This window comes from Vanessa tameamea, chromosome 20 (genome assembly GCF_037043105.1).
Source record: "Vanessa tameamea isolate UH-Manoa-2023 chromosome 20, ilVanTame1 primary haplotype, whole genome shotgun sequence".
NCBI classification, from domain to species: Eukaryota; Metazoa; Arthropoda; class Insecta; order Lepidoptera; family Nymphalidae; genus Vanessa; species Vanessa tameamea.
Window position 1 is genome coordinate 3,648,248 of NC_087328.1, and position 27,631 is coordinate 3,675,878.

The following is a 27,631-nucleotide window of genomic DNA, read 5'->3' on the forward strand; positions in this document are numbered from 1 at the left end:
CGTCATCAGTCATAAACGAGACCGCGTTTGGACTGTACGCGTTTTTTCGCTTACATTAAAAACGTTATCAAAACTTCAATTAATATTCAATTAACTTAAAAAACACCCAGCTATCTGTGTTACATTAAACCGTGTTTAATATTATATGTGTGCAACATTGTCGTCCAGGATTTTATTTTATAAGTAAGTATCGATTGTACGTCCTCAGGAGTCTGAACTTTTGGAAAGTTTTGTTGAGATGCATAAGTGTATTTGGCTATCGTATGTGATTAATTAGATCCATTTAATGGAAAGCATGTTGCGTCCGCAATTCCGTTACTTGCCTTCTTTTGAACTCGTCTGACTACTATTAGTTTAATTCGTTTCCTCTTGTTTCGGATAAACTCTAGAATATATGAGAACTTAAACTCTCTCAGCTTATAATGTCACAGCTAAGCATTTTAAATGTATAGCGACTGTGGTTCGTGGTTGTTTTATACTGATATTAATTATATTGATCTATGAAGTGGATGGTTACCGCCATGACTAATCTGAGGTTGCTCATGTGTATAATAAATATTTATAAGCGATATGTTTATTTAGATATCAGTAACAAGTCCGGTATTCATAAAACATCGAGTTAAAAGCATTCGTGACTTCCACAGACAAAATAATTGTGAGTATCCAATTCATACGACATTTGTATAAAATTTGCATTTAGGCAATAATAGAAAATACGTATTGAAATCCATCTTTTTTTTTGGGGATGAATTGCGATAAATAAAAATTGTGCATATATATGACATTTCTCAAGGATTTTTTCCTTTCGAATAATGTAATTGACCTTCCGTAAACGATAGATAACATAAAAAATGACATCTATTTTTGGTGTTCACATATTAACATAATACAAACTCTCTTTGGGCCCCCTTCCTGCCTCTATGATAGTTTTGGTGAAGCGCTCGTAATAGTATACAATATATGCTATTATTATTATGCTAATGCAAAGAACCCCAAGAATATATCATGGCAGAATTAAATCGTAATATAGTACATCGTTATATATTATTGAGAGTTCTAAATATTTAAGCTAATTATAAACTACTTAATTATTTACTTAATTATAAACTTCTTGAGTTTACACTAAATGCTGATAAACTTAAAAATATTAAAAAAAAAAATGATATCAAGAAGTCATAAGCTGTATGCCATTTAATAAAATTTTAACCACGTCAAAACATTTAGTATTTTAGACTCTATTTTAACTAAAATAAAGGCTTTAGCTGAAGAAATGCTTTTTTACATTAGTAACACATTCGGAGTAATGGCCAATGGGTAATGATTTCGTCGGTGTTCTCAAAATACATTGAGGACCTACTTTTGACAAAGTTTTATAATTATGTCGAGATTTTATTTATAATGATTCATTTTTTTAAATAATATACAATAATATTAAATTCGTTTTTCAATTCAAATTCAGAGCGAGTTGAACTGCGAAGCGCTTCTGCTGATATAATATTATAAACTAATAACTTCTCCGAAATACGCTGCTACTTCTAGTTTAATGTATATTGGTTGCAAAGTTTTTTTTTTCATTGCATTACAAAACAAAAATCTAACAACTTATTGTTAGTGTTGATTTAAAAAAAAGATCTCTACATAGCACAGCACTAGCGATAAATCCATAAGCAATTGTCTATTTAAGTTATGTATTGAAAATCTATCACGAGTCACTTGTAACGTGTAACGAGTTGGTTACAATCAAAATACAAAACAAACGTATGAGTAATACATAGTTCCAACTAAATAGAACTAAATGTAATGAGGAAAAACGGATCATTTTGTTAAGTTGACAATGATTGAAGCCGGTCGAATAACAATGGAAACTCGGCTAAGAGTTATAATGGCAAGAAGATAAAAATATAAAGCGACCGCTGCAGCCGGAAGTCTTTCTTAACAATGAACGATAAATATCTATATATCTATGGAAACGGTGCCTTTTAATATTAGCATAATGACACGCCGAGGTCGAATATGGACCGTTAAGAGAACTAAATGTTTGATTCTTACAAATAAAAAATTTTACACTTGAATGTGTAACCGTACCATAAGCCGTACCAAAAGTTAAACACACAAACACATAATGAAAAACTTTCAATATATGTGTGTTTAACAGTATATTATGTCGTTATGTTCATCCTTAAAAATAAACAGAGGTTATCAAATCTTCTAAAAAGGGGAGCAGCCCAATGGGCTGGTTTTTTCTTTTATTTATTTGGCTTTTTAAAATGTAAACTGCTTTTATAAAAAATACTGGCTCGTTGTGGCTAGCTTAAAAGGGCCCGCGGTCCTGTAACCTAACTTGCCCCACTAAAATGTTGGGTACTTCCGTCGAGAAATTCACAATAGCAAATAGAGTCAAGAATTTACTGCTATACCTCGGAAAGCCGTTGGTTCTGCTCCTGTTTTCTTTTCGGTCGAGCGTTGCCAGATCAGCCTTTGTGACAGAAATCGGTTACGAGGACATCGCTCGATAAAAAAAAAAAAAAAACATTTTGGTAAAATAAGTAATATTGAAACTTTACAAATACTCTCACTTGACACGCCACTTTGGTTTGTATTTAAAGGCGCCATGGTTACAAAATACAAAAACACTCGAGAATTCCGATTATCGTATATGAATTCATACAGCCGTTTGCGGAATAATATCTTGCGTGCAGAGTGTTTTGTGGAAAAAAATCTAAACTTATGTCCGTTTGTCACGAGCATCCTCACCAAGGTCGTCGACCGAAGAAACGAGTGTTACTTTATGTCTATTTCGAAACGTGAATCATGTAAGTGTTTTGTCTTGTAACCTCAAAATGTTTATTTGAGAAATTATTCATTTATACAATTCTGATGTTTCATCAAAAATAAACCACATTGTTTTGATAGACGATCGTTTTCGTTGTTATTCAAATCGTTAATAATGCTAATTCATATTGAATAATCAAAATAAAACGATTCGACGAACGTTTACTTTCCAATTAAATAATATCAAATATTACGAAACAAATGGACGAAACCAGACGCTTTTGTCATTTTTATGCAATTCCGTGATATTTTTGTCTAATATTATTTAAATCGTTCTTCGAGTACAGACACAAATAAAATTTAATAGTATAGATAATTAAAAAACAATAAATAAGTTTTGTCGCAGCGATAAATGACAAATAACTTTGACAACTAATTATTTAGAATATTATCATAATTATATAATCATTTCCAGGTTTACGCTTTGTAAAACTATTTACTTAGAAGTTAAAGTACAGTACCGACCAATTCTAAACTAAATATATATATATATATTTATTTCTATAATATTTCTATATTTTTATGTCTATAACTTACTAGTTAGATAGAAATGTCAGAACAATTTAGTATAAATCTGATAAAATAGTCTCAACGTATAACAAACAATCTATTTATTTGAAAATATATACTTTATGTTCTATTTACTGTAGAATATGTCCAAAAAAATATTTAAATATTTCAAAAATAAATTAATTTTAACACAACTACAGCTGTATATATAAATTAACAAAAGAGAAACGACCTTAGAAAATGAGGTTGTATCGACGATAATATATCCAATTTCTTACCTTCACTTAATTTTACAACAATAGCGGAGCATTTATGAGATCGCCCGCAACAATAGATATGGAACCATATTTATTGTGTGACGTACGTACTCTGATCCATTGTTAAGAAGAATACAATGATGTATGTTGACGGCAAAATTTTGCTGAGCTAAATTAAGCCTTGAGGCATCGTAATACGAAAAAGGACTATTTAATCAAATGAAATAGCAACATGCCTCGTACGCAAAGTTAACGGTCGCAATTGTCAACAAACTAAGATAAACCAATCTTTGCGAAGTGATATAACGAATACATTGGACCGATATCGTGAAAGTTTGTTTGCTGTGTGGCATTTACTATGAATAATATTAAGATTACCTAATATATGGCATATATATCTATTGTTATTATTTATATAATATGTCTTGAATGAAATTATTCTTCACCGCAAGTGATGGCTATACATAATCTACTGGAGTAGCATGGTTGACACTTTTTCTTAGTTTTAGTGTGATTGCACGGCAAACATACTTTCACATACAAACAAGTACTAGCTAATTAAATCTGTACTCAAACCCAGGTGTGAACTTTACTCCCTCGCTATTATAATTCAATTGGATGACAATCAGCTCTGACACGAGACAGATCCGTAAGCACAGCTGTACGCGTATTACGAGAATGTACCGCTGCTAATTTCTTAACTTTATTGGCTTAACATTTGAAGCCATGAACCGAGATCAGCGATCAAGTAGATCAAACTGACAATCAAATCATATAATTAATCGATGACACCAAAATTATTTACTAATAATTTTTTAATAAAAGTCTGCTGTTAACCGTTGAGAAGACCTTTCTTCCGGAACGAATCGTTGATCACGTGATGCTTATCATAAATTTGCATCGTCATCGGAGCTGTACCAAAACGTAAATTATCTCTGCAGAATAAGAGTAAGTGGTTCTAATTAACCTTGCAAGATTTTAACGATCTACAAAAATAAAAAACATTGCAAGTACAATCCAGCTGGTCCAGTGGTTAGAAAGCGTATATCTTACGCGAAAATCGCGAGTCCAAACCCAAGCAAACACTAATTTTCATGTGCTCGGTGGTGAAAAAAAACATTTAGATTAAACCTGCATGTCTCTATTTCAATGAAATTCGCTCACTTCTGAATCCAGCAACCTATTGGTGTAGCGTCGTGAAATAAGCTCCATAAACATTCTCCTCAAAGGGAGAGGAGGAATTAGCCCAACAGAGGGACATTTATAGAAGCTAGTAAAAAAGATAATCCAAAGCCGCTTGCGATGTTGATATAAGTAATAATTATTGCAATAATCTACATTCTTTATCCCTTATTACATACCTAACAGGATCTAGTCCACAATTATAGAAACTGGCTACACTTCCCACGCGAATAAGATTCTAATATGTTATTTATTGCAAGAGAAATCGTCTATCAGTTTATAGTTATTTAACTGTATGTTAATAAGATTGATTTGATTACTTTAACATTTTAATTGATACTAATTGACTATATGTTCCAGCTTAGTTTTGGTAAAAGACATAAAAATTAAACTTAAAATTTCTAAAAATCCTTTAAAGGATACTCACATTGTAAAAAAAAGTCTTTGTTCCAAATTTCAGCTTTCTAAACTCAGTAGTTTTGGCTGTACGTTAAGTATCAGGCAGGAAAAACAAGAGGGATTACTACTGTTAATAAAAGGATAATTTTCCATTTTCGGGATTCGATTGAACGGGGAAATACCGGCATCTTGATACTATTCCGCGTCATCATCATAAATTAGTTCGTATCACATTAGATTACTTTTTTATTTTTATTATATTTATTAAGGGCCATCAGTAGTCACTTCGTCGTCGCTTACACTTGTAATAATAAAAATTTTGACTTAATATAAAGTGTGCAACTCTAAAACGACCACGGCTTGCATTTTAAGGTAAAATATACAAATATATATTTTTTACTAAAATAATTTTATAGTACTAAAATACATTTTAAATATAAATTTCAAAAATAAAACAATGAATATTATTGTTAACGAGTGCAATATATATATATTTTTAATTAGGTAGGCATACGGATAAATAGATTGAATCTATTGAAAATGTTCACCACTACTAGTTGACATGGCCACTCTAAGAAATCTCTAACTCTAACCATCCCTTACATCGCGTATCAATTTTATGATCTAATATATTACGTAACATGTTTTTCTATTTCAACTATGACACTCACCCTTTAAGCTGGAACACAAGAATACTAAGTATTGCTTTTTCATGGTAGACTACAACACAGAGCCATGTTAAAAACACGACAATATGTGATTAAATGTTTAAGCTGTTATCAACCACATAGTTTCATCAAAACATCTAATTTTGTCAGACCGAAATTATAACCTGACCTATCAAAAGTATCGATGCTTCACATCCCTGATACCATTCAACTGTATAACATATAATAAAAGAAATGTAAATAAAACTGATTGAGTTCTAACTTTGGGTCATGTACATCAATTCTATTATATGATGTTTTGTCATTCATTGAATTAGACGAAATTGTTGTTAAGGTCCCGCCACACAAGGCCGGATTAACCATGTCGGGCAACGGACTTCTCAGGGCCCCTTTACCCTTTTCTAACTTCCTAAAATATATTGTTTCTATCACAACGCAATTTTACTTATAATATCGATGTTTTTCTTGTTGTATTACGGAGATATGCCATTATAGATAGAACTTGCAACAGGTCCCCCTTCACACGGGTACATTTAAATAATCTTGTTTTTTACGGACATGAAAGTTGGTGGGTTAGAAAATTTTCGTCTTTTCCTTAATATACATATAAACTTTCCTCTTGAATCACTTGTTTCTGATAAAAACCGCATTAAAATCCGTTGCGTAGTTAAATCTAAGTGTACAGACGTAATGACTTTTTTATACTATATAGAGATGATATGAAAACATAACTATTAAAATTTAGGTAACTGTTTCAATAGTGTGAGCTATTTAAGTTACAGACATGGTTTAAAATATACTCGCTAAAACACGAAACCATATCAGGAGTCTTGCAAGCGGGAGGTTACCATGACAACGTTAGACGGTGCTATTTCGGTTGCGTGCCTTGATCTCGCTACGCGGAGAATTCCTCGCACGTGAACCATTTCGACAGAACTCATCATTTGAATGAAATTTGCGTGTGAATTTTATTTTAATTTTTAAAGAGTAAGAAATGTCTAGTGTTTTTAAAGTTAAATAATTATTATAAAATGCGAAAATTAGTCTGTCTTTTTGTTCGTTCATTACGACTTTATTACGACTTTATTTATTATATATATTTTTTAACATTTTTATTAATCTATACTAATATTATAAATAACTCTATCTGTCTGTCTGTCTACACTGAACAGACTTTAATGAAATTTGGTACAAAGCAAACTAGAAGTATAGGGAAAGACACAGACTTTTTTTAACTAACTGGCAACCAACATCTAAAAGACACGGGCGACCATTTGTATTATATTGATTGCTTTAAACATTAATATGTAAAATACCATTGAGTAATGTAATTGAAAAAAAAAACATAAAATTACTTCGTTAAAAAACTAAAAACACCAATTAAATTATAATTTCGTAATATTACACAGTTAAATAGTTTAATTTTGATTCGTGAACTATTCTTATACATAGATAGGACGATGAATCGTGCGCTATCTTGCATTCATGAATGACTCAACTGGCGCTGCTGTCTGACCTCTGTTTGACGTAAACAGCGATCGACCGATGGCCTAACCAAATTAACTTCCTTAATTTATAGTCTCCTGCGCTTGAATAAATAAGATTATTTGTTTTCGAAGTTCCGTAACGTAAGCCCGTATATGTCCCACTGTTGGGCTAAAGCTTCCTCTCTCTGTGATGGAAAGGTTTGAAGCTAATTTTACCACGCTGCTAGAATGCGGATCGGTGGATATATATATGGCTTCATGACGTTTGCCGTCACCGCCAGGCAAGATATGAATTACAGCATGTAAATTCAGGAGTGCTTGCCTGGCTTTGAACCCACAATCATCGTTTAAGATAGCGTTCTAACCACTGGGCCAGTTTAATCCACAACAGTGGTTGTAGTTTATTCCACGACATTATCGTTATGCGGGTCGGCGGACAAATAAATGTCGCACATTTTTTTGTCTAAAATGTGTAGGTTTCCTCATCATATTTATTTTCACCGCCAAGTACGATATTCATCTCTTGTGTATAATGTATCATATTTATATATTTATATAAATTGTAAATATATTTCAGAACACCTCTCCTTTAAATTATAGTAGGTCTTTGATTTTCAGACATTGACATGAGCTATTTGACTTTTTTTACCTTTGAATTGAAAATACAATTATTTCATTCTGGCAACACAAATTTTGAAATATAGTAAATGTATATGAAAAGTAATATTCATAAAAATGATTTATTATTTTAATTCAAACATAAACAAAACGTTGTAGAAAAACGAGGACTAAAATTGTAACATCAAATTTCGACCGCACAAAGTAAAAAAAAAAGCGTGTCATGATGAAAAAAAAAAAGGACCAATAAAAGAAACTTGACGTGTTTGAAGCGTGTTGTAATAATCAAATTAAAATAAATAATACTTAGTTAGTTTTCTTTGCAGTTTTGATTGAATTAAATTTCCGAACATCGTGCATCGAACGAGTAAACTGGTAACTTCCAGACATTACATACTAAGAGTTAAAATAGAACGGGGTCAGATAAGATGCGCTTGTATATGCATGAAGAGGAATTCACACTCGGCTCTAAATCAAAAACGAAACAGTTAACTCCAACTACAATAAACATCAAATACTGGACATAATGGACGAATATTATTCTTTATCAATTACAATATAAAAGAAAATAAAAATATCAAAAGTAACGTAAATAAAGTAACCCTTTTTCAAGATTAATTTTTAAGGCTATTCTATCGAGATTGGGTACGAAAATCAGTAACTTCTCTTTTTCTTTATAATACTAGTTGTCGCCCTCGCCTTCGTTCGCGATTAAAGGGTTGGTCATCAGGCATAAAAAAAATATCCAAATAGGTATATAGAGCCGAGATGGCCCAGTGGTTAGAATGCGTGCATCTTAACCGATGATTTTGGGTTCAAATTCAGGCAGGCACCACTGAATTTTCATGTGCTTAATTTGTGTTTGTAATTCATCTCGTGCTCGACGGTGAAGGAAAAAATCTTGAGGAAACCTGCATGTGTCTAATTTCAAGACTCAAAGAGAGAGGAGGCCTTAGCCCAGCAGTGGAAAATTTACAGGCTGCTAATGTGAGGTATATACCAAATTTAATCAATATCGGTTCAGTGGTTTGACCGTGAAAGAGCAACAGACAAACAGATAGATTACTTTCACATTTATAATATTAGTATAGACTAGTATATGTAGATATACAAAAAATCGTCTCAAAATAGAAAAAAAAATACATATTTATTTTCGATCTCAGAGAAACAATAATGTAATTTTTAAATACACAACGCGCTTACTTTCGAGGGTCGTGGGAGTGGGAGTTGGATTTAATTGTTGAAACAATAAGAACATTGTTCAAGCGTAAAATAATTAATACATAGATTTGATTAAAAAACTCGTTTAAGAATGATGTTGTGTCCTAACAAACTCTATTATATAATCACAATAACGTATTTATATACAATATACTCGCAATGTCATCATTTTCTGTTTTTATAAATACATTTGCCAACTCAGTTATAAGAATGTATTAAATTTCTCATCTCTAAGCATTGATTATGTTTAATTTTATATTTTTATTAATTATTGTGTAATGTGATATTGAATGGCGAGACTGCTCGTAAATAGTAAAACATTTGCTGAGATAATGTTTTAAATTGTATTTTTTTATGTGACTTTGTATCTACTGTTAGTTTTCCTACTTAAAATAAAATAAATATTAAATAAAAAATCTCGAAAGTTCGCACTAATTCTGCTAATTTTTCGGCGTTAGACATTAAAACCTATTAAAAATAAGAATATTTTATTTGCCCCATGGCGTCGCTATAGCACATCAACTTCAATATAAAATTAATCCGGTTGCCATGACAATTGGTAAATAAATATGTAAATATATATTGATATAAAAGCACCGTACCAGGTTTTGCTTCTTATATAAAAAAGGCAATGTCTTCATTAACAAATTACATAAATAATTTGAGAAGACTTTCGTTTTATAAGGTAAATGTGAACTAAAAATCTATTTTGCGAAATTGGTCTCAAGGGGACGTTGCAACCCCTCAATCCCCAACGTCCCCCGATTTTCCCCTTCGATATACTATGCTTACAATCACATGAAAATAAATACGATGATATACGTTTTTGATATTAGACATATTATGTACGTTGAGTTGAAAAATTCACTAAAATATTATATTTTCAACTTTTAGATTTAAATATTTTCGTGTGTCTGCTATGTTGTAGAATCTGCTAAGGAATGTTTACACGAAAAATATCTTATGGCTATTTTTCGCAGACCACTTAAATCACAAAAACAAACATATCATTGTAATATATCTATCTATAATGTACTAATATTATGCGTAAGTAACTCTGTCTGTTACCCCTTCGCGCTTAAACCGCTTAACCGATTTAGATGAATTTTGGTAGGGAGATAGTTCGAGTTCACCCCTCAAGGAGGGGTACCCCCCTATATTGGGGGTGACGGTTTGTGCTATAGGCAGGTTCAGCTAGTTACTAATAAAAAGGAATATTAGTTTTATATCTTTACTGTTTACAAAAGTTAGCCTTATCAACTGTAGTTTTATAAGTAAGTTCCAGACATAATCCTGATTCATTGTAGCAATAAACTTGACGCTAGAGAAGAGAATAATCTTATTTATGACTGATGATTTAGATTGTACATTAAATGTTAGCTTCACAGAACAGTCATAAAGCCACGATGAGCTGCAGCTGAACGTTGTTACTTGAGGAAAGAAATATTCATAAATATGAAGTCAACCAGATAACACGAATGTGTTTTGTTTCTTTATAGAAAAACAAGTACTTTAACAATCTATTACTAACAGTTATTAAGTAGATAAGATAGTTATTAAGTAATTTTCATTGAAGCTCTGAAATTATATGTACATATATATAATAATAATTAATTTCATAAATATCATGTTACATTTACATAACACAAACATATATCAATTAACAAAAGGTATATTTCAATTTATGTAACAGTTCTGATTTGTCTTATACATAACTTCCGAGAAAATCATTCGACTTCCTTATTCAGATCAGAATTAAAATAAACATTAATTATATAAAAAGTTGATTTTAAATTCATTGCATATATTGCAAAAAGAAAAAAATATATGTAATAAAAATTGACCTATGATATTATTTAATATTTATTGTTATTAATTATGTTAATCAAATTTCGAAAATATTGGAAAATATATTTGTTATGTCACAACACTATCGTTTCTGTTTCGACGATCAATTTATTTAATCGAACTTAGTTTAATATAATGTAACAAATGAATACAGAATTTCAAGATTAGACTAGAAATAAATAAATAAATTCTATCTATCTATCTATTTCGATGTCCGCTCGTAAAGTTATGTACGAAATATTATGTTTGTACTCGTGTATTGATTCTTAAGTTCTCTTATTATTAATAACTTGCGTATATAAAGCTCCAGTGGGTATTATTAATGAACGAATAATAATTTATCAAATATTTTTCCTATTTAAGAATGATTTCTGCTTATAAAATATCTCTTATACCTTAGAACGTCTAACTAAATAGGTCACAGATTCTCAATCCATTCCGAAATAGATCCCGGAACTGTTTAATGATCGTCCGATCGTTTCGCCATTCCATTGAATTAAAGGTTTACGTCTCTCTTGACGTCTTTATTATCATTATCTCTTAGTTCTAAGAAGAGATAAGAATAGTTTATAAGGCGTCCGGACTAAACATTATTCAACCAATCGATGACGTCACCCTTGTCTTGCCTTAACAAAGAATAGGAAGCGTTAAAAATATATGACATAGTCACTGTTTCTCAAACCACGTCATAGTATTAAAAAGTATTTTTCATTTAATTATGCAAATATAAAACAATATAAAATGTAAAAAAATGCCCGCGATTTTTAGATTATTGAATAAAAAATTCGAACTTTGCAAAAATTATTCATATTGAAATCTGGTAAACAAATGTAAATTTGAATGTTATAACACCGTTTAAATCTCTCTTTGCTGTTCAATACGATTCTCGGCTAAAGAGGCTTTCCATAAAGCTGCTCAACGACTTCTGGACGAGTATGGCAGCATTTAATCCCAAACATGCTGGTTTTACGATGTTTACACTGCCTTGCAAAAGTTAAGTAATTCAAAACAAAATGAGTACGAGATTTATCACTGGTAGTTTGTTTGGATTGAACCTGCAGAGATTGCAGTATTTAGTTCCACTGGGTTCAGTCTATAGGTTACAGACAAAATAATTTCCAGTCAAAACTTATTTTGATCGGAAATACGGATAATAATACTTTTGACAGACGTAGATCTGTACCTATTTTAAGTTCAATGGGTTATTCTTCTGTAAGCGTGTTATCTGGGAAAAGTCTGACAGGTTCGTGTTTTCGTGAAGCATAGTATATGTACATAAATACTTGTAGACGGCGTGATTACAGAAATAACTCAAACCTACTTTGTCAAAAGTAGTTTTTAATCGCTTTTAGGCCAAAAAAAATCAGCTCGTAAAGAACATTGGTTAAGCTATTCAGCTTGTCAGGAGTAGCTTAGCTATCGTTTATGGTTATTAAATACTCTTAGACAATAATTCGCTGTCCAGTTTGATATTTTCCTTTACTAAAAAACCAACGTAATGGAACAAAATATTCTTTGCGAAATAATATTTCAACATTCATAATATTAATGGCATTAATAGGTATATAAATAATAATGATTTTGATATCTGCTATAACTTTTCATACCATTAACATAAAGATACTGAATAAAAATAAATTACATTTGAAAGTCTAAGTTTTACGTAAGAGCACTCAACAATGTGTTATTATGTAATATGATGTTCAAACTTCAATCAGGTTCTAAAAATCAACTTTTTGTTTACTAATGTGCGCCAAATTTTTTTTTTTATAAAATAGTCGAATGGCGTCTGTTGGTCATACGTAAATTGGCGCTGTATGAAATATTAACCGTTAGTTACTTCGCCAATGCTCCACCAACCTTGGAAACCATATATTTGTCATTCTATTCTTTATGTAAGATGTCATGTCCCTTGTACCTGCAGATACACTGACTCAGTTACCTTTCAAATCGGAACATAACAATACTAAGTATTATTGTTTGGGGGTAGAATATCTGACGAGTTGGTGATACCTACTCAAACGGATTTGCTTATAGCCATACCACTAAGTAAAAAACATTTGGAATAACAATTATATAAATATATATATTTATATAATTATATTAAATAAAAACTTACAATATTGTGTGTTTTCCACGGATCATGTTATTATAAACTTATGAATGTCTAGATGTGCTTGAAATAAAGAAATGACGATTCGAGGTTGAACGAGCGAAGTTCACAATAACAAAATTTCATTTAGAAGTTTTTACTTAGCCTCTTTAGTAAAGACTAAAGACTAAAGAGGCTAAGTAGAAACTTCTTTATAGAAAGTTACGTTTTTAATGAACACAACAACAAATACCTATCAGTGGCGTAGTGGGGGGGGGGGGCCGAGGGTGCGGTCAGCACCGAGCGGCACTTTGCCGGGGGCGGCGTTGCGGAGGTGGCAGTTAGAGAAAAAAAAGTTAATTTCTTTCAGTGCTTTTTTCGTTATTTTTTTTGTTGTTACCAAATACCAAGTACCCAGGTTCCTATGCAGGTTCTATGCATGGATGATGCAAGCGCAAGCTTTCTCAATAACTATTATTTATTTACAATTTTTTTATAATGGATTGCAAAAATAAGAGCGGCAAATTTGGAATCCGCACCGGGTGCTAGTGACCTATGCTACGCCACTGATACCTATACTGGTTCAACTTCCTAACAGTAAAAATAATATCTAGGCGGAAATATTTACATATAAAGAAACTCAATATAGGCGTGAGATAGATCAGGTTTAATTAATCGCCATTTTACGACTGACGCTCAACCCACTTTCAAGGCTGTTTATTGATTCTGAATATTATCTTAGATTTAACCCGGATACATAGAATTGTAACAGAAGAGAACTGAAATCTCTATTGTAGCTCAAATTTACTAAAGAAAAGTGCGCATGGGCTTGTTTAACAGACCAGTATCGTTATGTTTAAGAAGCTATATCGCTTGTGTGTGTGATTACTACCTCACTCACCCTGTAAACTGCACAAAGTTATTCAAAATATTGATGTTTGGCAGTGCAACGGCTTGTATGTACTTTGCACAGTGGATGCGCAGAGCTTCTTTGCCTATATGATAAACAGAATTTGAAAAAAAAAATCGAATCTTTCGTTCTTTGTATTTATATCTATACTAATTTTATAAATGCGAAATTAACTCTGTCCGTCTATCGGTCTATTATAACAAAATTTGATGAATTTTGGTTTGAAGCAAGTTTGGACTCCAAGGATAGGATATCTTTTTCATCCAAATACCTGAGGACCACCTTCTAAAACGAGACAACTAGTATGTAATGTAGGAACTAAATCGAAATGCAACCTAATCGCCTGCAATTGTTTCACTGCTGGTATAAACGCCTCCTTTGTTATTAAGAAAAAAGTGTGAAATTTATTTTAATCCGCTGTAAGAGAAGACCATCGTTAGAAAAACTGTATTCGTCGCACAAATTTGTATTCGTCGATATGTGATCCAGCACATGCAAATTTGACGATGTTTTCCTTTAAAAAAGTCAAGCACATAAAAAAACAGTGTATACCGGACTTGAACCCGCGGTCATCGGTTAAAATGAACCACTGAGCCATCTTGACTCATGGAAATAACAAAATTAATACAACAATGAAGACAAGTAACATCGCCCTCCATTTTAATGTCAAATGATGCAATTTCGGGGTCAATTAAATTGTACGTGTAATACGGGTTGCGCCGACCCTGGGTGAAGCAGGAAACTTATTGAAGGTTAAAATTCTTCGTGTTCAATTTGACCTTTTAACCTTATTCTCAAAATTTAAAAGTTTAAGCGAAAGGACGGTTTTTTACAAGTATTATGCATTCGAAAGTGACAAATAATTTATTACAAAGCAAGAAGTGATACATATTTTGATATAATCACTGGTTCGCAAAGAGGGCTACATCGAGAGGAATCGATAAGAGATTCAGTAATAACTCTTTACGCCTATATTTGACTTCACATAGACAACTTAAAAAAATCTATATATTTAAAAAATAAAACTACTTCCCTTGGTCTCGCCATAACTTGAAAACAACGACAATTCTATTCATCATTTATTTTAGTTTTCTAATACCTTGTAGGTTCTTACGGAAAGAAAAATGAGCTGACAAATTGGAATTTTTCAAATTTATGACCGTATATTTACCTAATTAGCAGTTTATAGTAGTTTATCTAACAGTGACTCACTATTAGGAATACACATGCATACATTCATTTATACACACATGTATACATATTTATATATCAGTGATGTAAACTAAAATTACAAAGATTTTTCATATCTAAGACAGGACGTCTTGCAGATCACCTAGTCGTTGATAATAACATTAATAACGATTACAATATAAAATCTTCGAAAAAAAACTTACGGACTTATGGGTTCATCATTTTCTAGTTAGTTTGATTTCCTGCTATAAATAAAAAAAGTTTCTTATATAAAAAAAAAACTTTACAGCACGCATTTATAAAATTTACAAAAAAAATATATTTAACATTAAATCGATCTTATAAGTTATTACAATAAAAGAGATTTTATAGAAAACCTCGGAAATAAAATTAATATTTATAAATATAATTAATTTGTATACTAGAGAAATACTAATTAAATTTAATATATCTTTATGTATTCCAAAATCATTTTCAATGTGACGCAAACAGTTTAATGGTAATTTACTTCCGAGTTACTTGTTAAAATAATAAAACACATGAGTCAAGCAACGCGGATATGTCGTTATTTACCGAGATTGGACAAAGACATTGCGGGGACGACTGGCCAAGTATAAACAATTATAAAAAACAACGTTACGCGCTATTTAAGAGCATGGCGCATTACTGCGTGGATTCCCGGCGCCTTTTACACGATTTAAAATTAATGAATAACAATCATTTAATTAATCAATTGCATAACCAACTTAAATTTTTAGGTTTAATAAAGTTAAATTATACGTATTAATTAATAGTTCAGAAAAAGATATTTATGTAAAACAAAACAAATCCTCTTTCAAACAAAATATCTTTTTAATTTGTATTTGTATATGTCACACATCACACATCTTTTAGCTAAGGATTTTTTCGTGGAATTGTCAGCTTCTCTGCCATCTTGAAAATTGTCAAAAATGAATTGAACCAAAGTAGATCATAATATTATGACCCTTATTTGTAAAAAAAAATGATGTCGTATACTTTTCAGTCGAAATTATAGATTTATAAATCTCATGGACCATAGTTCATTATTATTTAAGTAGCATGTTTTGGTACATTTCGATTATACATGTATATTTCGTGTTGACACTATAACCTACCTTAATATGAAAGTAGGTACCACATAACTTGTATTAGTAGTTTAGAAAACATGTAATCATTTAAAGATTGTCGCTTAGAGTATTCTTATATATTATTAAATATGTAATATCCGTTATTTAATGGAGTGGACGTAAGTTTAATTGTAGTAGTACTTACTAATGACATAAATACAACTTATATAATGCTACGTAAAGTAAATTAGCGGAATAAGTAAATACTTTCACATTAAAAAACCGTCTTCAACTGCACAGTTGTCTGTGTGTGTATATCCTAAAACATGACGAACATAAACTCAATCTAAAAGGGGGAATATTTGCACCCCTCTATAAATAGTTGCAAAGTAAAACACCTGACCATTGAGTCACTCGCATTTCTTCGGGAATGATCGTGTTCCTTTGCTATATAAAGGTTTGATTGATGCTCCCTTGCTGTTTCATTGTTCGTTTTGAGTTAATTTAAGATTATCTGTGCTTGTATTTAAAAATAAGAAACTGTTCGAATTGATTATTGTGGTTTGAGAAATTTTAATTAAACAAATATAAAACACAGTAAAGGTTTTGTTTTGTTTTCTTTTTGTTATATTTTTGTTTATTGTTGTCAAATAATAACAAATATAAATAGGTATGTATTTTTTTAATATTCTTGAACACTTTCTTTGCTTATAATGCAAAGTATAGAAAAAAAAGTTATAATTTTTGGTAGATCCGATATCTTTTTCCTTAAAAAAAAATTGTGGCAATGTTTGTGAAATCTAAAATAAAACAATGTTTTCGTAAGTCGTCAATAAAATGTTAGGAGTTGAGTCATTAAAAAATAACTTCTGTCCATTTCTCATGGATTGCAGGTTTTTAGTATTTTATGCTTTGAGTGTAACATTAATTTTTATTTACTTTTTATGAATGTATGCAATAATCTTAGATTATTAATGATTGCCTCGATAGACTTTCAAAGCTGAGATCGCGTCGAAAGAAATAAATCGAGAGTTGGCCACTAAGCACTAGTAAAGTAGGATGACGGTTCGCGAGCGTCAAGCGTAGCGGTTACACACAGCAAAATAATAATTAGATCGTTTATTTTAGTTCTTCTGTAGTGCGGCACTCGTTAACGATGTTTGTTGTGGTAACAAACTGTTACGATTGATTTTGAAACTTAGATATAAGTTATAACCACTTATTACTATAAATACAATTATTTGATGGTTACTATTGTTTGAAGGTTGAACCCACCAAATTTATAAAGTAGGAATACAGGCTGATGTCTTTATCAGAGAATATAATGGCTAAATTTAAAATTGTACCCTCATTTTGGCTCTGTCGTAGTCGGTTGTAAGAATTATAATAGTTAATAAACTGACAACTTTGAACTGGTGCACTAAAAATTATGTAGCCACTTTGCCTTCTGAGCTAAATCACATGTTAGTTTATTACTAAGGATCTAGACCTCAGCATTCTTTCATGACAAAATATAAAATGCTCATTTTTATTGCACAGTGTAACAATGTAACACATTATATAACCGGTTCGTCTCATCCGAGCTCAGATAACATCTGGCATAAAACGTTTGACATACCACATGATGCTAAAGTCAGGGTCTGCCTCATAAACAAGTAACACATACTGCGCGAATATGTATTCTTTAAAATAATAATTACTACGCATTGCTATGTTAGCTCGAAGGAGGTTTAAAACCTTATATTTATTATCCAAGCTATGAATCATTCTATTCATATATATTTCGATATATTGTGTGTCCACCTGTGTTTGCATTCACATTTACGCACTTTTATGTCTTCTGCGCAGATGGCTAGTGTTTGGGCTGTGGCTGAAATGCGGTCAAGATAGATTAGGTGATTATAATATTAATAAACTGAAATACTAAGAAAACCGAACAAAAATCAAGAACACAGATGGTCCAGTAGATACGTGAATCTTAACTGAAGATTGCTGGTTCAAAATCAAAATCAAAATATACTTTATTCAAGTAGGCTTTTACAAGCACTTTTGAATTGTCATTTAACAAACTATTTAAAGTAAAGCTACCACCGGTTCGGAATATAGATTCTACCGAGACGAACCGGCAAGAAACTCAGTAGTTACTCTTTTTCAACATCTAAAAATACAGTCATGTTAGTTAAATACAATTATATATGTATGTTATGTCTCCTGCCTGGAAGTCAACAAGCATTAAATCCACGCTTTTTTATCATCAATACAATCTTGTATCGAATAATATGCCTTCTTAACCAATGTATTTTTTACAAATGACTTGAATCTATGAAACGGCAAAGTTAAAAATGTCTGCGGAATTTTATTCAAACCAGGAAGGGTCCAAAATATTATCTTTACTTACCTTCTTACTTCCTATATCTTCATCTTATCTGATCTGAAAAAGATCTGAGAAACCTAGCGTTTAGCTAGCCTCCTAACATTACCATAATCCAAAGGTTGGGTCCGAGTCTGTGATATTCCTGTTTATGATGAATTATATCACAACAGATTAAGTTCAAAGAGAAACCATAAAGGCTTGCGTGAGTACGATTTCTTTTTGCACGACTACGCGAAAGTTATTGCAGCATAAAGTATTGTACGTACATAATTGAACAAGATTCTATGTACGTAGGAACTTTTTACGTGTTTTTAGTGATTTTTGTATTAAAAAAATATTAATCTCTTTTGTGTCTATCTGTTTGTCCAAATGTTAAAGCCTATTTTTATTATGCTTTTTTTAATAATCTTTCGGCATAGATTTTTATACGTTTGCGGTAAAAAGAGAGGTTATGACTTTAGTAATCTCTAATTCATATATATATATTTATGTATTCGTCTATTTCCAAATGGTTCCGTATGCCGGGTACTTATTGATCATGATATTAAGTTCAATGTGTCGTAGAGTGCCTTATGCCGCGTGCTGTGATGTCATATTAATCCAATATGGCGGACATGACGTGCATAATAAACACTCCAAGCAACAATAATGAAAAAATTGAGAATATTTCGAATTTGGTATCGGTTAAATTTCCTAAGCCAAACCTGCATAACATATATTGGTTGTGCTATTATAAAAAAAAATATAGGTAAACCTCTTTTCAAAGATCGAACACACACCACAAATTCAACAATAATTTTTGAAATAAAAAAAAAACGACACGGACGTCAAGTACAATGAAGGTTCCGTGTTTTTAGGGCATATGATACAAATACGGCGTTAGGTTATAACGAAACATGATATAAATATCGTGTTAAACGCAAAGGTTCGTCGATTCGTAACAGACAGCAGACAGGTATCAAGATTAACGCAACGCGACCTAATTTTTAGGATTCCTATGACGTATCGAACCCCTTCTATTGAACCGGCCAAACATTACGTTTAATTGCATTTGTTTCGTAATTTATAAAGATATTAATAGTACGATATAATTATTGTCATTTTCAACTAATTAAAACACTCATCTATATCATAAATTTATATTAAAACTTGAGGTGAAGAGTTTTTTTGAACTCGTTAATCTAGGAACATAGTAGACCGATTTGAAAAAATATATTTTCATTAAATAGTCCATTTATTGAGGACGGCTATTGAACTACATATATTGCATCCCGCTATATCTTGCAGGTGAAACTGTGAATAATATGTATGGTTAAATGTGCGTATCTCGAGAATACTCGTCCGATTTTAATTTTTATGCCTTGGATAGCCTGTTTATGGATGAAAGTTATAGGATAGATAATTTTACGATGCAGCTCTGAGGAAGGCAACGGTAACCATAAACGACATGTTTAACAGCCGAGTATTTTGTACAATAAAATGTTAAGGTATTTAATTAAGTATAATGTTAACAATAGCCACATGTAATTATTTACGTAAATAATGATTATATTGCATACAATTTATTGATTATTTCCCGAGATTTCTTACGTTTTCCGAGAGCAAAAACATGAAATATACGGGGCTTAATTCCCAACGAAAAAACTAAAATCATTCAGTTTTGAAATAAATCCGATATCCATTACACTTGACGATTGTTCTAAAAATTCAAGTATTTTTATAATCTAATATATTATTAACAATTCGCTTTTACCTGTCCCAATTAGTTATTGAACCTGGCAACACTAGCAAGCCGACCTATATGCTCAGGTGACCTAATTGGCTCTTTTAGATACTGTTTATAACATTGTGTAACAGATAACATCATCCGTTCCCATTCTTAAGCTCGTCTTGACTTAAACAAATGTTTCATTCGTTTTAAGTTTTAATATGTTTTACGCAACGATTACACTTTGAAGTATCTTTTTGAAAATAACGTTATAAATTTTCATTTATGTTTAAGGAGTATTATGTCTAAATAAAAATTGTGTTATTTTTACGTTTTTTTTTTACTGTTATTATTTATTCAGGCAAAAGGCATAAATTATTGAGCATTTTGTGTTGAATTAATATTTATTTGTTTAAGACGATAAATATGTTTAAATTGTATAACACAAAGGTATAATCTGTTCTCGTTTCTAACCTCGGCTCGCTTTGACTCACAAAAGTGTTACACTGATCCACTAATACACTCTGAGAACTAGTTAGAAGCGCCAATTGCAACACAACTATCACTTTATAAACGAGTAATGACTTGATATTTTTGAACGAGTTTCTTCGTGATCTTTATATGTTTAATTTAGGATCTTATATAAATGTTATTTAGAAATGAGGAAGTTATGTATTATCGTTTGGTTGTTTATTCGTTTTAGCGTGAGAACTATTAATATTGTTTTGGTTAAATGCATTTATCCTGCTGCTGTGCTATAAATAACACAGGAACGTAGCAATTGTCTTAAATCGTTACAGCTACGACTAACAAAACGGCTGAAAAGTTATACTGTACGGTACATTACATTCATATTAAAAAAAATAGTTTTATTAAATATAAATCGAATCGTAAAGAATCAAGATATACTAAGTAAAAAATCTACAAAAACTTAGGGAATATTTAGATATATAAATAAATTTGACAATTAGAGACAATAGTGGCCATATCATGTTTTAAATAATGACTATACAAATACTCTTAAAAGTATCTAGCTAGGCATTTTTCGTCTATTAAATTTAGTACGAGCAAAAGTATCACGAGATGTTTTAAACGCTTTCTGGATTATTTTTTTAAATAAAATATGTGCGTGATTATATACCAACAATTTTCAAGACACTAAGTTCAATATGAGTTCCTCACATCAACAAAAAATATCTTAGTGCAGTCGCATGAAAATCCGTTCAAATTAAAACTACGCGGGAGACAGGATCAATCAACTATTTATAATCATACTTAAATATGGATCATAACACACACTACATGCTAATAGAACAATATTATCTTTATGAAGTTTTAAAACCACAATTAAATATTGACTTAACATTTGAACCTTATAATATTCCCTATATACCTACAAATGTTTTTAAATAATACTGTAATTAATATTGTATTTATTGATAATAGTTAACAAATAAATTCATTGAGTTTAAGCTAGTAATATACAATTCCGAAAATTGATCTCAAATTAGGAATTAATTATTATTCAAATATTGTTATTTCACATCACATATTATCGAAGTTGTTTTGTTTTCCTTATAAAATACTCCGTATAAGGAAGTTGGATCCAAAACAATCGCCGTCTAAAGCCTATTGCAATCGTAGGAGCAGTAAATAAAAATAAATTACTTTAACCTTGTATGATATCATTGGTCAAGATCTAAAATTAAAATAATCTATGGTATTTAATTTGGATTTAAAATAGCATATTGAACTGGATACGAATAGTTAAGTGTAAAAATGTTGTAAGTATATAAAATAAAAATAGAAAGATATAGGTCTATTAGAAAATCGTAAAGAATTTGTAAAATTAAGGTTTGTTTATGTTTACTCCTTCTGCCTTTGAAATGTTCAATAATATCATATATATTTTCAACTTTACTAAAGTCAGCTTAATCGTTGATTGTGCAATACGTAATTGTGTCATTGCTAATGGACATCGCATGTATTAAAAACAATACAAAATGTGAATAAAACTAATGAAATTGTAGCATTGCGACATTCGTATCGAATTACTGACTCCGCTGTTCATTCTTGTGTATAATTCCGATTAATTGCTTCAGAATGTAGAATGCATCGTGTGCTCTTTAATATTTTGTACGTTCGATATGTAAGGGCCGAGATGGCCCCGTGGTTAGAACGTGTGAACGAAGCAAAGATTACTGGTTCGGTGTTTTAATGTGATTGAATCTTTTTTACATTATTTCTCGTACAAGTAAAACATAGAGAGGATGCATACCGCGTTGGCTGCAATTTTGACATTCATATGCCTAGATTGCCTAGATATCTAGAAACCCGTGTTGGAATAGTGTTGAATAAGCTTAAAACCTGATTGCCTTATATAATGCTTTAACTAAATGCAACAAATCACAACCCCTAAGCAAATCAAACTGTAGCAAAGCAATAATGACAAAATCACAGATTTAATATTCACAAAAATACCAAAAAGTATTCGGATAGTCGTCATTTCCTACAAACTAGTATATTTTTTTCACAGTGGAACGACAAATGAAAAAACAGTTTTACAAAGAAAAAACATTCTTATAAGTTGTTTACTCAAAAAATAATCTTGTTCAGTTGCGTTTAATATCTTCCTATACTTTTTCGACAAGCAAATTTGCTTTAGTGCTTCAAAATATCATATCATTGAAGTTGTGAATATTTTCGTATTTAAACAATAAGCAATTGTTTTTTGTGCTACTATATAAAGGGCCGGACCGTAAGTTTGGGGAGCCCTGGGCTAAGACTACTTAGGGGCCCACCTAAGACATATCTGAACATAGACTTGAATTAAATTAATTGAATTGGTTTGATTAATTGCAGGACTTGCAGGGCTGCAAACCTTACCATCTGTTTAATTTAATAAAGTTATGCATTCTTTCTCATTATCGTCTTTTTTGTCTTTGACTTGACTTAGCTGAGCCCCCCTTGAATCCACGGGGCCCTGGGCTGAAGCCCAAAAAGCCATATGGTAGATCCGGCCCTGACTATATAGCATAATATATATTTAATACTAACTCGATAGATACTGTATAAATAAAAATACAGAAACGAACTCTTGACTTATTTCATAATTGTTACATAACAGTAAATAATAAATAAGATATTACCGATGGTGTGATAACAATATTTTATCATGAAGTAATCGAGCAGCGACTCGTGAAGCTGATCAAATTACGCCCTGCGTAAGATGAAAGGGCTTACAAATTATGCAACTCATCTCGAGTTGTCTGCTTTCCGGCTTCGACTTTACTTCAATTAGCTAATAATGATTTTTAAACTTGATAGAATATATCTAGTATGGCTGAAGCATACGCCATATATTAAACATAACATCCACTTACTCCCAAACCTATTTAATATCGGCAACAATTAATATTCCTCCATCTGAAGGTTCAAAACGTTGATTACGAGCCTAATTGTAAAATACATCTAATATTTTTACATTGTATACATTTCGCCGGATACAATCAACTTATTGCTGGATTATTCGAATATATTCCGCTGGCTATATTCAAACTGTAGGCTGTAGACAATGGTTGATTTATTGTAGGCTTTCTAGGCTAAAGCCTATGGCGGCAAATTGCCAACGGATGTTTATTTACTTGATAAAACATACATAGTTAGCGATGCATTTTATGGAATCAATAAAACTTTTTCATAATTACTATTAGGTATTCCATATTTTAGTATATTCTATTTTAATTGAACGTAGATCTCATTTATAGTGAACTTTTTTTTTTATTCAGAACATATTTTGTGAAAGGAAATAAAGGACGCTTTTAGATATTGCAAAAATTGCAATTACTCACCCCATTGTCGCAGATACTTCAATTTCAGAAACGTGTGTCGAGTGTATCGTCTCTACTTCACGATAAGCATCGTATATCATCTGCATCTTAACTTGTTCAGGAAATAGTATATATTCTGCATTACACTTATTATTTTTCATATGCAATAATTAGTGAATAAAATATACTGTCTTCTCAAATTTATTAATTAAAAGACCAGCCGAACCTGTGGCTTTACCCGCCCGAAATTTATCTATAGAACTCAAACTGGCATCCCAATTTTACCTCCGCAAGGAGTGAATTAAAATAGTAACCTTACCCCGGGACTCAAACTATCTCAATACCAAATTTAATCTAAATGAGTTCAGCGGTTTAAGCGTTAAGAGGTTATTAGTATAAATATATTACATACATATTATTAATCTAGTTTCTACCAGTAATATGTTTATAATGATTTCTCTTCGAGCTTAACCGTAGCTCATATTAAATCGTCACTTAGCACGTACTTGAGCAAATTACTTTGCGCAGGCACGCGCTAAGGGAGAGTAAAATAGCGGAAACAGAAACTTTGTACAATCATTGTGCGATCATCGTTTCAAAAAATCGGTACTATTTTAAAGCATCGACATTTTACAAAAACACTAAAAGCAAATGATTGAAGCGGGACAAACACGTTGAAGTATCTTTTAGCGCTCACTTGTATATCTAGGAAAGTATGGTCGTGGGTGTCAAAATTACTCCTCAACTCCAATAACGTCGCTTATGTCTTTTGGAAACTGTACAGTGCTTTATTTACTACCTCAATCACTAATCAAATTAGTACAGCAATAATAATCAATAGTTTTTTTTTATTTCTAGATTGAATAAAATGTTTATGTTAAAGTGAACAATATTGGCAATGTTATAAAAATACGATATACGATACTGCATACACGAGGATACAATCATATTAACATTAAATTTATCTAGTTTTGCTAATAAAATAAATTAATTACATAAAAGAGACGCGTTTTGCTAAGAGAGAATAGAATTATCTACAAAGCGTAACCAAGAGCTTCAAATATATTTTTTTACATAAGTTTCTAAGTACGATGTCACGTGAAAATTTAATAGATCACACTGGTATAAATAACCACTCGTCTCAAAATGATCGGTTGCTGATGTACACTGACGATTCATTTAATAAAGGAACAAGGTTTTAGTCGATACGGTTAAGGGACGTATAAATAAATTCAAGACAATCATGATATAATCATGTTTGTCTTGGATAGTTGTCTAGAATAGTCAAGTAATCCGGTGCAGTGATCACTTTCGCTTCCCTTGTGATCGTTCGATCAACCATAAACTTTCACCGTTCTGATGTCAACGGTCCTCGTGGACTGATAAGCTTTTATCTCGAGACGATAACTACGAACCTATCTTTCTCTCTCTCTCCCTCTCCCTCTCCCTCTTTCTCTGTGATGTAACAATTAACAGTATAAGTACTAAAACGAGTATCGTACGTTAGAATTTTTCTTGTCATTGTGACTATTGAGAGTGACTTATGACTATTGTGATGTCATGTTTTTATTATATGTTATATTATTATTAATATACTTACTTATTATTAATTTAATATTCAATATGACGAAGCTTTGCTTCATAATGCTTCTGAGCTTTCTCTGATCTAATGCAACTCGTTCGCCGCTTCTTGATTGTCTTTACGTAAGATGCCATCAACGCATGTTGGTACAAAGTTTCTCCTCAATCGTAATAAACGATGCGCAAATAAGTACATGGAATTGAAAGGTAAACAAGTTTTCATTTAATATTTGAAAACATGACATGAAAACATTTGCCATTCTCTCACAATAGTGCTCCTAAGAAGATTTAACGTGTCTTCTATGACGGTTTTATTTGTCTTTTTAGTTAATGTGTATTTGTTTTTTTTTTAATTTTCTAATAATTTTATACTATTTTATTTACCAACGAGACAGTCATATATATACTTGTATACATTCTAAATAAAAAATAAGTACGTAGCCGTGCGTCGGTAGAAACTGTACGCACATCAACGTAGAGCCTGAGTGCGTTCAAATACGACCCTAGTGATGTACTATCCAGCGCCAAACAAACTAAAGCACTTTGAGCACGTATCCACTCCTGTGGCTACTGGCTCTAAAGTTGTCTCAGACAATACGACTTCTCTGCCGCTTTTCTGAGTTTAGAATTTTTACCTTTTGTCACCATAGACAACTTTAGCCGGCTTTGTACGGCTGTCTTAATTATACAACGAACAAATGGATATATGATGGCATGTACACTGTAGTGGACATTATTTATTGTATTTAATTAGTAGCTAACACTGCTGGCAATTATTAAGCCCTTTTGCAGAACGATTAGATACGAGTAAGCTAAACTGAAACGCTTAATTTGTTAATCGTTTATAAATAAGTTGACACAAAACAAACGAGATAAAAACTTAATAATATCTAAGAATATATTACTAGCTGTGTCCCATTGAGGCACGCTCATAATCCTATAAAGTATTTAAATGAATCAATAAAACAATATAAATGTATATTAAAATCTCAAAATATATTTAAGGTGCAATTTATAAAATATAAGACTTTAAGACAAAATATATTACAACTGTACAAGATGTACAGGGAGTGAGCCAGTGTAATCACAGGAACAAGGGACATAACGTCTTAGTTCCCGAGATTGGTGGCGCATAGGTGATGTAAGGAATGGTTAATATTTCTTACAGCGCCTTTGTCTATGGGCGGTGGTGACCACTTACCATCAGGTGATCCATATGCTCGTCCGCCAATCAATGCCATAAACAAAAAATCTATATATAAATAAGCTTGTATAAAGATTGTCATTCATTAATTTATTTTTATTACAATTGAACGACGAAATTCGCATTAAATATTGCATTACGCCAATAAAAATACTCATCAAATTTATAAAACAAATATTTCTGCAAATAACTAGGTACTTAAGCTAAGTGTCTGGCTCAATTCCAACCATTCTTATTACTGCGCTATTCCTTCTCTTTGGAAAAAGGATTTTAAGACTTTTTAAAGTTCTTTGGATGTCTAGACAATTGCGCAATTGAATACTATTAAATAATAATTACAATACAAGCAAGCAGTATAAACAATTTATTATCTTCATTATAAATATTTAAAGTTTTGATCACAATAGTCTTTAAGTCTATATAATATAATAATCGTACCTTATATATCATTCATATTATAAATACTTTATGTATGTTCGAAAAGCTGACTGTAATCGAGAGTTGCGGTACTTTAAAGTTTCTCTACGACGGTTTCACGGCTTTCAATACAAAGACGCAACACTAATCGTAACTATAAATGACGTCATTATATATATATATATATATATATATATATATATATATACAATAA

The 27,631-nt window shown here is 31.3% G+C and overlaps 1 protein-coding gene across 1 annotated transcript in view; it reads left to right on the top strand.

The window, feature by feature from the left end:
- The window catches only part of LOC113403797 (CDC42 small effector protein homolog), a 41,953-nt gene continuing 14,322 nt past the window's right edge, over positions 1–27,631 (top strand). Inside the window, exon 1 of the mRNA XM_026644392.2 lies at positions 1–183. The gene's annotated coding sequence lies outside the window, so the exon portion shown is untranslated. The remainder of the gene's footprint in view (positions 184–27,631) is intronic.